At 43.4% G+C, this 11,156-nt stretch overlaps 1 long non-coding RNA gene and 1 other non-coding gene across 3 annotated transcripts in view; both read left to right on the top strand.

The window, feature by feature from the left end:
- The first annotated feature begins 2,920 nt into the window (after positions 1 to 2,920).
- Positions 2,921 to 11,156, top strand: part of LOC123382521 — a 218,455-nt gene continuing 210,219 nt past the window's right edge. Inside the window, exon 1 of one of the 2 annotated variants that reach the window (XR_006590999.1) lies at positions 2,921 to 3,313. This is a non-coding gene — a long non-coding RNA (uncharacterized LOC123382521). The remainder of the gene's footprint in view (positions 3,314 to 11,156) is intronic. The other variant, XR_006591000.1, reaches the window with a different exon arrangement.
- Positions 10,894 to 10,965, top strand: TRNAA-AGC. Its single transcript has one exon. It is a non-coding gene; the product is annotated as a tRNA-Ala (tRNA).

The raw sequence follows: 11,156 nt of genomic DNA, 5'->3' as shown, positions 1-11,156 counted from the left end.
AAAACAACAACACAATGAACTGGGTCGCCTGAGTGGCTCAGTCAGTTAAGTGTCTGACTTTGGCTGAGGTCATGATCTCTTGATTCATGGGTTTGGGCCCTGCATCAGGCTCTGTGCTGACAACTCAGAGCCTGGAGCCTGCTTCAGATTCTATGTCTCCCTCTCTCCCTGCCCCACACCCCCAAATAGATAAACACTAAAAATAAGATAAAATAAAAAAAATAAACAATGAATCTTTAAAATTTTTATTTATTTTCACTTTTAAAGTATAATTTTCACAATTATATAAAGTATATATGTAGGTAGTATATTCATTGCCCAGCTTCAAGGGTTATCAACATTTGCTGTCTTGTTGAATCTATTCCCACAGCCAAAATCTAGGTTTACCTGGGTGGCTCAGTCAGTTAAGCGTCTGACTTCAGCTCAGGTTATGTGAGCTCGTGAGTTCAAGTCCTGAGTTGGGCTCTGTGCTGACAGCTCAGAGCCTGGAGCCTGCTTTGGATTCTGTATCTCCCTCTCTCTCTGCCCCTCCCCTGCTCGCTCACACTCTGTCTCTCTCTCTCAAAAATAAATAAACATTAAAAAAAGAAAAAGCAAAATTCAAATTTTTTTCTCAAGAGGAATTTCTCAAGATTTAACTTTTAAAAAAATTTTGGGGAACTCACCACACTCCTCCCTCCACACATTCCCCTACAACCCACAAATTTATTGAGACACAATTGACATAGAACATTTTGCAAGTTTAAGATATACAATGTAATGATTTGCTATATGTATATATTACAAAATGATTACATAATAAGGTTGGTCCATATAATATAATAAGGTTGGACCATAATGAGGTCAATCACCTCACATAGTTACAGTTTTTTTGTGGTGTGGTGAGAACTTTGAAAATCTACTTTCTTAGCAACTTTCAAATATACAATATAGGTAACTATAGCCACCATGCTGTACATTACATCCCTGGAACTTATTCATCTTATAAATAGGAATCAGGTTTTTTTGTTTGTTTGTGTGTTTGTTTGTTTTTGCTGAGAGTATTTAAATCTCTAAGAATCAAATCATATTATGGCCTGGATCTTTATTATTATTATTATCATCATCATCATCATCATCATCATCATTATTTTTGAGAGACAGAGAGACAGAGTGCAAGCTGGGGAGGGGCAGAGAGAGAGGGAGACAGAATCTGAAGAATCTGAAGCAGGCTCCAGGCTCTGAGCTGTCAGCGCAGAGCCCAGCTTGGGGCTTGAACTCACAGATTGCAAGATCATGACCTGAGCCAAAGTCGATGCCCAACTGACTGAGCCACCCAGGCGCCCTGAGGCCTGGATCTTTTAAATTTGTTCTACCCACCCACACTGGTGCCTTTGGTCCTACCTCTCTCAGTAAACATTAGTTCCACTGCAAGTGAAAAAAGATTCAAATAATAAGGCTTAAACAATAAGGGCATTTGATTAATTTATATAATTGAAGTCTGTGGGTAGGCAGAGAGTTGGGGAAGTGACTCAATGATTGCTAGGCACTAGGGTGGTACCTCTGTGAAGTCTCAGTCTTTACTGCATAGTCTCAAAATGACTGCCAAAGCTCCAAGCATTATGTCCTAATACAACAGCTTTCAAAACAGAAAGGGTGGGAGGAAAGGAGCAAGAGGGTCATCTCCTTGTCTGAACCTGCAGTTTTCCACAGGAATGGAACCGATCACAGAGGGTGACTTTGGAAATATATGAGGACATTTTTGTTGTCACAACGATCAGAGGGTGACGGGGCATTTAGAGTGTTGGCGGTCAATGTTACATATCCTGCAATGTACAGGTCAGTTCCTCCAGTGATGATTATCTCTACTAGACATTCATTATAATCATCTGAGCCAAGAACTGAATTCCACTTTCATATAAACACAACTTGCTTTGAGGGTTTTAATATAGACCAACTTTTCCAGGGATGCAGCTATAGACTGTAACAAAGGAAGTCTGTACTTTGTTTTGTTGAGAATGTTGACAAGAGTTGCTCCTTGTCTATTTCAGGGACACACATCACTGGTGGCAACCTGCTAGTGGTGTTTAAGGGACCATCAACAGGGTCCAATGCCTGTCCGTGTTTACATGGCTGTTGCTTTTCTAGTTAAGTCTAGCTATAAGTATCTGGCTGCTTCATTCTTATGTTTTTTGTGTCATGGTGTCTAAGCATTGATATATTAAAATGCCTATTATTTCTATTATACATATCCTTTTATTATTTTTTCTTTATATTACAATCAGGTCATTACATCGATTTAACAACAAAAAAATATGTACAAAAAAACCAATGTGTTGAATTTCCCTTTAGGAAGAGTAATGGGGGGATTACAAACATTTTTATTATAAAAAAGGAGCTGGAGTCCCTGGCTGGCTGAGTCGCTTAAGTGTCCATCTCTTGATTTCAGCTCAGGTCATGAACTCACGGTGGGTTCGTGAGTTTGAGCCCTGAGAATCCCTGCTTGGGATTCTCTCTCCCTCTCACTCTGCCTCTCCCCTGCTCGCACTTGTGCTTTCTCTCTCAAAAGAAATAAAACTAAAACAAAAACAAAAACAAAAACAAAAACAAAAACAAAAAAAAAAAAAAAAAAAAAAAGGGAGCTACTGGGACTGAAAGTGTGACCCCTTAGCTTAGAAGTATCTCCTGGAGATGGGGCACCTTTCTTGAGTGCTTGGCCACTTGATCCCTGTGCAAAAGTGGGGAGTTGTTTGCAGGGAAAAAGGGGATTGCTGTTGGGTAGAAGACCGTGGATGTCTGTTCCCCACTGATGGTGGATTCCAGCATCTCAGCAAAGATCTCAAGCTCTAGGGTGGCTGGAAAGAGCAAAGCTTCTGATAACCGAGTATGCAGATGGGTAGACAGAGGTGTGAATGTGTGTAGGACAGGGGCAGAGCTGGTTTCCAGGAAGTATCGAGTATTTGTATATGTGTATGTATGTGCATGTGGTGTGTATATGTAGATGCAGTATGTAGATATATTTTAATATTCCCTGATTGAGGTTATTTGTAAATAAACAGGAGGCAGAGATAATAGTGGTTTGGGTGCAGTAGTAATTATTGTAGTCCTCTTCCCTTATCTGCGGCTTCGCTTTCCACAGTTTCAGTTCCCCGGGGATCAAAAGCAGTCGGGAAACAGATGATCCTCCTTATGACGAATCCGCAGAAGGTCAATAGGCGCCTAGCGCTACGTCACGGCACTTACGTCAGGGCACCTACGTCACAGCGCCTGCGTCACTCACCTCACTTCGCCTCATCGCGGGAGCATTTCATCACCTCACGTGGTCACAAGAAGGGTGAGTAGAGGATTGAGAGAGAGGCCTCATTCCCACAACTTTTGTTACAGGGTATTGTTATAATTGTTCCATTTTATTATAGTTTTGTTAATCTCTCAGTGTGCCCAATTTATAAAGTAAACTTTCTCATAGGTGTGTATATGGAGAAGACGCAGTATTTATAGTGCTCAGGGCTGTCTTCGGGGTCAGGTGTGTGCTGGGGGTCCCGAATGTGCCCCCCGGGATGGGAGGGCTGTGGCATTTGCCAGAGAAGCTCTTCAGAGAAACTGGGTGCAGCCTCTGTAACAGTTTAAAGAAAACCACGAGACTGAAGACGTGGTGCTGATATGCGTGAGGGCGAGGGTGGGGGGATTTTAGTTACCTAAGTGGCTGTTTCTTTAAACCAGAGTTGCCCTGACTTGCCTGAGGCTCAGAAGGTGCGGCGTGAGGAGAGGATTTTGGATTTAATTTCGGGGGCCCTGAGAGCCTCTGGTAGTTTGAGCAGGAGAGTAAGGGCGTATTTGTTAAAAAAAGGACAGGGGCGCCTGGGTGGCGCAGTCGGTTAAGCGTCAGACTTCAGCCAGGTCACGATCTCGCGGTCCGTGAGTTCGAGCCCCGCGTCGGGCTCTGGGCTGATGGCTCAGAGCCTGGATCCTGTTTCCGATTCTGTGTCTCCCTCTCTCTCTGCCCCTCCCCCGTTCATGCTCTGTCTCTCTCTGTCCCAAAAATAAATAAACGTTGAAAAAAAAATTAAAAAAAAAAAAAAGGACATACCCAGGCCCCATTCCAGCCTCTCAGAATCTGTGTGAGTGATAAGCACACCTCAAGTGATTCTTATCATCATGCAGTTTAAGGGATAGCATGCCTTATAGTGGGGGTTCTTATACCTGAGTGTGCATCAGAATCTCCCTCTCGCACCCGCCACCCCCCCCCCCCCCCCAAGGGCTTATCAAACCACTGCGTGCTGGGTCCCACTTCCAGAGTTTCATAATCAGTAGCCTGGGGAAAGATAGAGAATTTGCATTTTTAAAAAGTTTCCAGTGCTGCTGATGCTATGCGTCCCTGGACCACACTCTGAGAAGCATTGGCTTCTGGCAGGGGTTCTCAGCCCTGGCTGCATATTAGAATCATCTGGAAACTTTAAAAAATATCAATGTCCCGGTAACACAAGGGTCCCAACACGTCAAAATCTGTAGGGGTGGGATCCAGGCATTGAAACAAAGAAGCCCAACCTTTCCAGTGTGTAACCAGGGATGAGAACCATTATCTGAAAGTTGTTTTTTTTTTTTTTTTGAAATCGAAATGGCATCTGATTTCTTTTTTAAAGTTTGTTTATTTATTTATTTATTTATAATAATCTCTACATTCAGTGTGGGGCTCGAACTCATGACCCCAAGATCAAGAGTCAAACATGCTTTCAACTGAGCCAGCCAGGCACCTTTATTTCTCTTTTTAAAAAAGTTTATTTATTTAAGTCGTCTTTATGCCCAGTGTGGGTGGGACTTGAACTCCTGACCCTGAGGTCAAGAGTTGTTTGCATGTTCTTTCAACTGAGCCAGCCAGACACCTTCATTATCTGAAAGTTATAACCTTTAATAACCTTCAGTTGGTTATTAAAAGATGCAACACCTTCAGCCCCACCGCTCCCTAGTCAGAAACCCTGGGGCTGGGGATACTTGCATTTTGTTAAAAAGTTTTTTTCTTTTTGTCTTTTTTTAAAATATTTATTTTTGAGAGAGAGAGAGACAAACACACACAGGGTGTGAGCAGGGGAGGGGCAGAGAGAGAGGGAGACACAGAATCCAAAGCAAGTTCCAGGCTCTGAGCTGTTAGCACAGAGCCTGATGTGGGGCTCAAAGTCACCAACTGCGAGATCATGACCTGAGCCGAAGTCGGACGCTCAACTGACTGAGCCACCCAGACACCCCTGTTAAAACCTTTTTTTAATGTTTTATTTTTATTTTTTGAAAGAGAGAGACAGAGTGTAAGCAGGGGAGGGGCAGAGAGAGTTGGAGACACAGAATCTGAAGCAAGCTCCAGGATCTGAGCTGTCAGCACAGAGCCCAATGTGGGGCTTGAACTCACGAATGGCAAGATCATGACCTGAGCTGAAGTCGGACACTTAACCAGTTGAGCCACCCAGGCACCCCTGGGGTTTCTTGCATTAAAAAAAAAATTTTTTTTTTAATGTTTTATTTAGTTTTGACAGAGAGACAGAGCATAAGTGGGGGAGGGGCAGAGAGAGAGAGCCTGCAGAATCTGAAGCAGGCTCCAGGCTCTAAGCTGTCAGCACAGAGCCCGTCGCAGGGCTCAAACTCACAGACTGTGAGATCATGACCTGAGCCAAAGTCAGACGCTCAACCGACTGAGCCACCCAGGTGCACCGATTCTTGCATTTTAAACAAGCATCCTAGATGCACTGAAATTAGAGAATCTGGTCACATGGCCACTGTCCCCTCCCCAAACTTCTGTGTCTTGGGGGAAATAATGTGTAAAATGACCAAATCCTACCATGAGCTGAGCCCATTGCAAGCTGGAACATTTAGATTTAGCATCTCCTAGTTCCCAGTATAACCATGAACGAGGTAGAAGTATTAGCTCCCTTTGACAGATAGGGAAACTAAGGCTTAGGGACATCACATGACTCACTTAAGGTCACTCTGCCCCTAAATGGCAGAATCAAGATCTGAACCCAGGGTTCTCAAACTTTAAAACCCTTGCCCTTTGTGCCAGGCTATGTTCTTTGCTTGGGGTCTCCTTCAGACGTGTGTGTGTGTGTGTGTGAGAGAGTATTGGGAACCCTTGCAGAAATACAAAATATTTTATATCAGTGAAGATGTAGTCTGGGTGTTCAGGCCACTGTAGTTGTTGAATAAACAGAAGATTCATTTATGTCAGCCGTCTTGCCCCTTCCTTCTGGAACTGGCTCGTTGGTATTAATGGGTAAATGGGCCTCACTTGGGCAATTGTGATTAACGCTGACCACTGAGATTACCTCAGCCCCACTGGCTCCCACATGCCATAAAGCTTCGATTAATGCAGCTCCTCTACCCTGTGCTCTGGGTCCCGGGCCTGGGAGGAAGCCAGCCCCATGCGCAGAGGGGGGGTTAGCGGAAATGAAAGACTATTGGCGTTTTCAAACCATTGCCTTAGTTTAGGCACTCAGCATTTCCCTGTCCGGCCTGGCATTGACTTGAGAAGCTTGGCCCGTGGGGACTGAAGGAAGGAGGGCGCTTAGAAACCGAAGTGGAGTTTGGGTTCATGTCCACATGGGCTGCTCAGAATGCAGTAATCCAGGTTTTGGATCAGATAAGGTTAAATCTCTGCTCTGCCTCTTTTTCAGTAAAAATTGAGGTATAATTCATTTACCATAAAATTCACAGCATAAAAGTATACAATTCAGTGGGTTTAAGTGTATTTGTGTAACTATCATCACTATCTTATTCCTGAATGTTTTTATCATCCTCCAAAGAAACCCTGTTTCCATTTTCCATTTCCACTCCTGATTTCCTTCTGTCCACCAGCCTCTGGCAACTGCCAGTCTGCTTCTGTCTCTGTGGATTTGACCAATCTGGATATATCAGTGGAATCATACAATATGGGACATTTTGTGTCTGGCTTCTATCATTTAATGTTCTTAGGATTCATCCATGTTGTAGCGTGTTTTAGTCTCTCATTACTTTTTATGGCTGAAAAATATTTACTTGAGTGCATAAATAACATTCTGTCTGTCCATTCGTCCGTTGATGGACATTTGGATTTATCCCACTTTTTTGGACTATCATGACTAGTGCTGCAATGAACATTTGTGCACCTTTTATTTAGATAGACATGTCTTCATTTCTCTTGGGTATATACCTATGAGTGGCATTGGTGGCTCATGTGGCAACTCCATGGATAACTTTTTGAGGAACTTCCAGACTGTTTCTATAGCATCTCCCTGCTCCTTTTGGGGGGAAGTGGCTTCAGCTCTGGAATCTCAGTCTGCTCCTCCATAGAATGGGAGCCATTGGAGTGCCAGCCTCATTGGGTTGTTGTGATGGGGGAATAAAATAACAAAGGCAGAGCCCTGCAGCACCATCCCTGGCATGGGACCAAGCACTTAATAACTGTTAGCTCTTATTAGTATTTACCTACATATTTACTTATTTATGAAAGGAATATAGCCCAAAAATATATACCACCCTCACCGGGAAGGAGAATAATAAAATAGGCTTAGAAAATCAATGGGGATATAAATGGCAGTATTTCCTGGAGTCCAAGTGTGGGTTTTATTAAAGTTCAATGCAGTAAGCATTTCTGCATTGAGGCTGAGCTTATTTACTCTTAGAACCTGAGCAAAGCAGAGAGATTGGGACTCGAACCAGTCACCTGTGGGGTCTGTTAGCTCCCTCGGATGGCATTCCCCCATCCCCATACACTTATTTCTAGTTTGTCATTAAGGTAGGTAATCTGAAGATTGGACAGGTCTGTAGTTGGCTGGCATGGGATGAGGAGTCAAGAAAGAGCCTGGAAGAAATTCTGACGAGCTATCCTTGTGACCGTTCTTGGCAATGGTCACAATAGGAAAAGCTACCATTTTTTGAGCAGTAACTATATGCCAGGTGATTTGTTCAAAGCTGGGTATACAACCCTGACTATTAACTATGTCACAATTATGTGAGTCTTTTTGGTCGAAGAGATAATTAATAAATAATAATGTGTGCTAAATATGTGTTAGGTGCTGTGCTAGCTTCCTTATATACATTATCTCATTTAATCCACACACTACATCTATAGATTGTTTTCATATAATTCTTGTTTTACAAGTAAGGAAACAGGCCCAGACAAGTTAAAGGACTTACCCAAGGGCTCTCAGTGAGGAAGAAGTGAAGTTAGAATATGAACGTGGGTGTGTGATTCCAAGGCTTTGCCCACTGTTGGTGGTAGACACCCGGGTTTGCTGCTGTGCATAAGGGGCTGAGTCCTTTTCCTATGCCTTTTTTTGGTTCCTCATCTCCTCCTACTCAGTGTGCTCTGGCTATCCTGGCCTCCTTTCAGTTCTGAGAACACCGACTTCGTTTTCTTTTTGGAGACTTTGTACTTGTGTTTCCTATGCCTGTAACTTGCCCTCACCAACTCTTTTTTATTAAAAAATTTTTTTTCTAATGTTTATTTATTTCTGAGACAGAGAGAGAACACACCCACACATGTGTGGGGGAGGGGCAGAGAGAGAGGGAGACACAGAATCTGAAGCAGGCTCCAGGCTCTGAGCTGTCAGCACAGGGCCTGTCTCGGGGCTTGAACTCACAAACTGCAAGGTCATGACCTGAGCCAAAGTCAGTCACTCAGCCGACTGAGCTACCCAGGCCCCCCCTCACCAACTCTTTCACATAGTTAACTCCTGTTATTCTCCCAGTCCATGGGAGAAACTGCTTATTGCCTCCCCAAAACAATTTGCCCCTTATTTTTTTTTTTAAATTTTTTTAACGTTTATTTATTTTTGAGACAGAGAGAGACAGAGCATGAATGGGGGAGGGTCAGAGAGAGGGAGACACAGAATCTGAAACAGGCTCCAGGCTCTGAGCAGTCAGCACAGAGCCCGACGCGGGGCTCGAACTCATGGACCGCGAGATCTTGACCTGAGCCGAAGTCGGCTGCCCAACTGACTGAGCCACCCAGGTGCCCCCAATTCGCCCTTTTTTTTTTAAAAAAATTTTTTTTTCAACGTTTTTTTATTTTATTTTTGGGACAGAGAGAGACAGAGCATGAACGGGGGAGGGCCAGAGAGAGAGGGAGACACAGAATCGGAAACAGGCTCCAGGCTCTGAGCCATCAGCCCAGAGCCCGACGCGGGGCTCGAACTCACGGACCGCGAGATCGTGACCTGGCTGAAGTCGGACACTTAACCGACTGTGCCACCCAGGCGCCCCCAATTCGCCCTTTTTAATAACAACTCTGGGTGATGGTTTAGAGACTCCAGTGTCCAGCCTTTCTTGCAGCATGTTGTGTTCATGGGACCAGCTTCTGGCCAATGAGATGGAAGTAGAAGATTCATCTCCTTTTTTTTTAATTTATTTTTATTTTTTATTTTTATTAAAAAAAATTTTTTTTTCAACGTTTATTTATTTTTTGGGACAGAGAGAGACAGAGCATGAACAGGGGAGGGGCAGAGAGAGAGGGAGACACAGAATCAGAAACAGGCTCCAGGCTCTGAGCCATCAGCCCAGAGCCCGACGCGGGGCTCAAACTCCCGGACCACGAGACTGTGACCTGGCTGAAGTCGGACGCTTAACTGACTGCGCCACCCAGGCGCCCCAGAAGATTCATCTCCTTAAATGGGTGGGGGTGTGTTCCCTTATTTGTCTAATGTCCTTGCCCTGTCCTGTTGTTTATGATGCCAATGTGGTGGCTGGAGGTCTGGCAACCATTTGGACCCTGAGGAGAATGGAAGCCGCATATTAAGGAATGTAAAGCAGAAAGACAGAAGGAGGCTGGCCCCCTGAACTGATGGAGCTGCCAAATTAGTTTTAGGCTGTTAGCCTTCTGGCTTCTCATGGAATAAGACAAATTGGAAACTTTTGTTAAAGCTACTAAGTTGTGTCTCTATTACTAGCAACTAAAAAAATTCCTAACTAATACAATTTCTTGGCTTAAATATCACTTTCTCATAATGGCTTATGTGAAACTCAAAATAGGTCCTTCCTTTTGTTCTTTCTTGTAACTCCTGGTTCTTTTCTTTCATTGCCCTGATTCCAATGAAAAGAAGTATATATACATATTATATTTATTAATTTATTTTCTCCACTGGACTATTGGACATATGGGCAAGGCCACTGGGTATAGTTAGATTTGCATGACACAAATCTAAGGGGTACCAGTTAAATAATAGTTTATGTGGATGGCATTTCCTGAAATTGTGTTAATGCATAGCCTGTACAGCACAGTCCTATCTACAAGGTCAGGAGGGACCTTGACCTTGAAGCTTATCAGTGTACTCCTGGTGTGTAGCCATAATGTCTGGGCCATGGTCAATCCTCAACAAACTTTGTTTGCAGGATGAAAGGATTAACAAAAATTATGGATGCCCTGAGGTGGGTACTGAGGGTAGAGGGTTGGATGAAGCTTGGAAATGATGGCAACAAGGCATGGAGTCTCTAACCCTGAAAAGAACCAAGGATTCTGGGGCTCAGAGGGAGGTGGTCCCACTTTTGGGGGAGCTGGAGGATTTGTGGATAGGAGAGACCCTTCTCTTATTTGGCTTCAGTTTTCCATCTATAAAGTGAGGGCATTTTTGCAGAAAAGTGGTTTTGTGTAACCTTTATTTTCTTTTTTATTTTATTTTACATCTTTTTTTGCTTTAAGTAGGTAATGCCTGCATGATAAAATACTCAAGTATACAAAAAGCATAGAAAGAAAAGTAAATTACTTTCATTTCTAACTCCTACCTCCCCATATACACTCTCTGCATTACCCACTCCCCACTCCCCCTCCCCCCCCCCCCCAAAAAAAAAAAAAGAAACTCTCCTGGCTATCACTATAACCAGTAGTTTTCTTTTAAGGGAGCAAATTTCTGTTTTCTTTCATGAAAGCAGTGTAGCAAAGCAGTGTTAGCAGCAGGTGGGGATGTAGCTCAGTGGTAGAGCGCATGCTTAGCATGCATGAGGTCCTGGGTTCGATCCCCAGCATCTCCATTCTGTTTGTATCCTTGCTTGGGGAAATAGATTTCTTTGTTACAGCCACACCACTTACTTTACAATCTGCAAACTAATCATCTTGCTTGGAGGTAAGCACTTATGTTTTTTTCCTGGTTTGCTTGTAATTCTTCTGTTTTCTTTTTTAAATTTACTTATAATTGACATATAGCATTGTATCAGTTTCAGGT

This window comes from Felis catus, chromosome E3 (genome assembly GCF_018350175.1).
Source record: "Felis catus isolate Fca126 chromosome E3, F.catus_Fca126_mat1.0, whole genome shotgun sequence".
NCBI lineage: Eukaryota > Metazoa > Chordata > Mammalia > Carnivora > Felidae > Felis > Felis catus.
This window is presented reverse-complemented; position numbering and strand designations above follow the sequence as displayed.